Here is a 3,839-nt window from a genome sequence, read left to right on the forward strand (position 1 = left end):
AGTGTATTTTCAAATTGCAAAACTCAAATACGTTATGCACTTAATTTATACATGTTCAACAGTAAGTTTATGCCTAGGATGCACAGATAACATGTATATATGTGATGCATGAACATATTATGAATGACATATCTCAAAACTAAAATGATTTAAAGTTTTATGCATATGAGACATGTATTGAGTTTACCTAAGCCTTAGACTCAACCTAAACTAATCACTAGTCTAAGTCTAATACCAATCTTGAGACTTAAACATGTTGATTTGTTGATGATCTTCAAGCTCTTATAAACACAAGTTGTCCTCATCAAAACCAAAACATATAGTGAGAAAGCTTTCCAAAGTGCTCCTCTTGACATGCGCACTTTCAATGTTGTTTTCATAAAGGATATTATTAACTTTGTCTACCCAAATAACCAAAAACCTGGATTTTATTATACCCACAACTTTATTTTAAGGGTATTTTAGAAAATTTATATTTTATTTTTTAAACATTTATTGTTTTCTCTCTTTTCACATTTGGTCCAACTCATCAATAACTTAACTTTTTTGTTTAAATATTATTCATCTTCTTCCTCATATAGCAAATGCACACCAGGTAGAATATTGAAAAACATCCATGAATTAAGATTTTACATTCTAACCATGATTATGCTAGTTGCTTCACAAACCAAACATAAATCTTTTAAAATAGTTTTAAAAAGAATAATCTAAAATAAAAATCAATTCTTTGTAAGAGTTTAACTAGTTCTACTAAAATGCAAAACAAGTCATTTTATTCCATGTTTACTTCTATCGGATTGTCCATAAATGTGGAAGGTGATAGGAAAGTAAATTCAACCACCAGCAGATGAAAAAACAAAAGAAAATAACGCAGACAATCTCTATTATTTATTTCATTGCCGTTATAAAAAAATGAACAAAAATTGAAAGGACCTACGATACTGATTGATTCTTCCAAGCTTGTAGATTGAGAGAGAGAGAGAGAAAATATAGCACAAAGTTCTCACTAAAAAGAAGAAAATGAGAAACTAAGTAATGATTCTGTGTTTGGATGTCTAAAATTGTATTTTAGTATTTCATTGAAAAAATACTAGCTAGTTAGAACTTTTGTTATAGAAAGTTAGCATTGCTATTGACTTTTAGATAGAGGAGTAATTCCTAACATTACTTTAATTTATTCAGCAACCACATTTGAATCTAATGTTGATAAATTCTGGTTGAATCTTGTCAAAATTGTAATCAACACCTGTACATAGTAACAGTTGATAGAATTTTCTCCTTTTAGTTTTTACATAAGCACTTTTACATAGAGAATGAAAAGCCCCATAATCAAGTCCTAACGGAAGAAGAAGTATAAATCTTGGATATGTAACAAAGACATGGAAACAAAGAAAAAAGAATTATTATTTGTATAATAGTTCACAGTAAGACTATAATAGCAGATTTTAGAAGTTTAAACCATCAAATGTTTACAACCTGTACTTTTGTTTTGTGAAGGTGGGTCCTGATGGATGGAAGATGAGGTAGAGACTTATAAAGGTTCATCTTGTTAGAAAAATCTTTAATAGTCCTTAATGAGTGAGAAACTTTTATACTTAAATATATGAATACTACTAAATATGATGAATAATACTATCATCATATAATCAAACTAATCATATCAAATCATCAAGAAATAATATATAAGTAGAACTTGAGGGAACACATATCTTAATATATTCATATTGATTATGAAAAATGAACTTTATATCACTCTTCATCATGTATCTATCAATTCCATGTCATTTGTCCTTGTATGCAAATGCATATTTACAATAGAACATGTAGGTTATTTGACCTTCCAATTGTAGACAATCCTTAGCCTTAGTTTCTCCTTCAATGGGATGAAGAGTGAGTTTTTTAAAGTTACTCCCCATCCTAGCCATCAATTCTAGGGAAATCCAATGATTTGAAATGTGAGTAGATCTAAATCATTAGATGTCCCTAGAATTGATAACTAGGATTAGGAGTAACTTTAAAAAACTTACTCTTAGAGTAAGTGAATCCCCACTCTTGAGACTATTTTCTATCATATTAATCAATTATGTAGACATTTAATTGATTAACGTTCTTTAAAAATCCAAGATTTCAAGAACTGAAACTAACTTAATCGATTAACCATGTACTTAATCTATTAATTGGTTTCTCATTTGCAAAGACTTAATCGATTAACTATAACCTTAATCAATTAACTATTTTCTGAAAAATACTTAGTTAATTTCACGAACCTCTAACATATTAACTAATGCATGATTCATAATTTTGAAATGATATAATTTCAACTTAGTTTTATGCATCAGAATCATATATGAACGTTAATGTACCTAAATCATGTATGAATGAAAATCTCATATGCATCATGTTTGTTACCTTAATATGTGGGATTTATCTTTAGCTTCACCCAAATTAGACTCTACCCATTCAAAGCATCATAGAACCTAAATAAATGAATATTTACACTTTAGTGTTGTTGATCCTCTTGAAACTTGAACTAGAGTCTTCATGTTGTTGTAGTTGATTTGTCATTGTTTATACTTTGTCTTTATCAAACTTTAAGATTTGTCTTCATCAAGATCATATCATGCACACTTGCATTCACATTACAGGCTCTAATTGAAGGACGAAGTTTGTATTTGTTTGAGAAACTCTATTTTAACCTCCCAGTTATAGATTTACAAAGAGTTCTTACTGTTTTTCGTTATCCTCAACGTGCTCTTTTCCATTTCAGGGAGCTCATCTACCAATCAGGTATACTGTGATCTAGCTAAACTATGTAATTATGGAAATTCTATCCTTTTTGTTGGAACTAAAAAGAACTTTATAAATATGTGGAAATTGTAGGGAAGGATTGCTTTAACATTGAAGTAGTAACTTGGTTAATATATAGCCTTACATAGAAATGAAAAAACTAAAAAAAGCAGCCCACTACTATAATTTCCTAATAACATGACAAACTCCATTAACTACTCCTAAAACACCTAAAATTGAAATATAATGATCTAACAAATTCTCCCTTAAACTTAATGCTACATGCAATCAATTTATATCAATCCCTGAACAAACTCCTAATAACATGCGTAACTTCAAGAACACATCCAACTTGAGTAGTTTGGTCAAAATATCAACTAATTGATCTTGTGTGCCACAATGTATAAATTCAATAGTTCCATCCTTTGTGAGATCTCGAAGGAAGTGGAAACGAACATCAATATGCCTACAATGACCATGCATTACTAGATATTTTGACAACGTAAGATCAGAACTACTATCATAATGAATCACAATTGTCTTGCTTTGATTCTTGCACAATTTTCCCAGCACCCTCTTCAACCATATGGCTTGGCACACACACGAGGTTGTACCTATAAACTCATCTTTTGTAGTTGATAGACTCACTATTAGTTGTTTCTTTGATAACCAAGAAACAATACCTGAACACAATAAGAAAACATAATCTGAAGTACTTGTTCTATCATCTGAATCCCATGTGTAATGATGTCAGTGTAAGCAAAAAGCTCATTGTTTCCTTCCTTTTGTAGAAAATTCCAAACTCAGTTGCATGCGTGGAGTGGATCAAAGAGGATAGGGTTGCTATACAAACCATTCGAGAAAACCTTTCTGACCGCTTGTAAATGCAATTCAATATGATTCTCCACATACCTACTAATTAGATTCACTAGAAACATCATATCATGTCGAGTAGATGTTAGATACATAAGACTTCCCACAATTTGTTTATAGTAAGTCTTATCCACCTTCACACTGAAAGTGTGCATGTCAAGAGGAACACTTTGGAAAGC

The sequence above is a fragment of the Lupinus angustifolius genome, chromosome LG01 (assembly GCF_001865875.1).
Source record: "Lupinus angustifolius cultivar Tanjil chromosome LG01, LupAngTanjil_v1.0, whole genome shotgun sequence".
In the NCBI taxonomy this organism is placed as follows: Eukaryota; Viridiplantae; Streptophyta; class Magnoliopsida; order Fabales; family Fabaceae; genus Lupinus; species Lupinus angustifolius.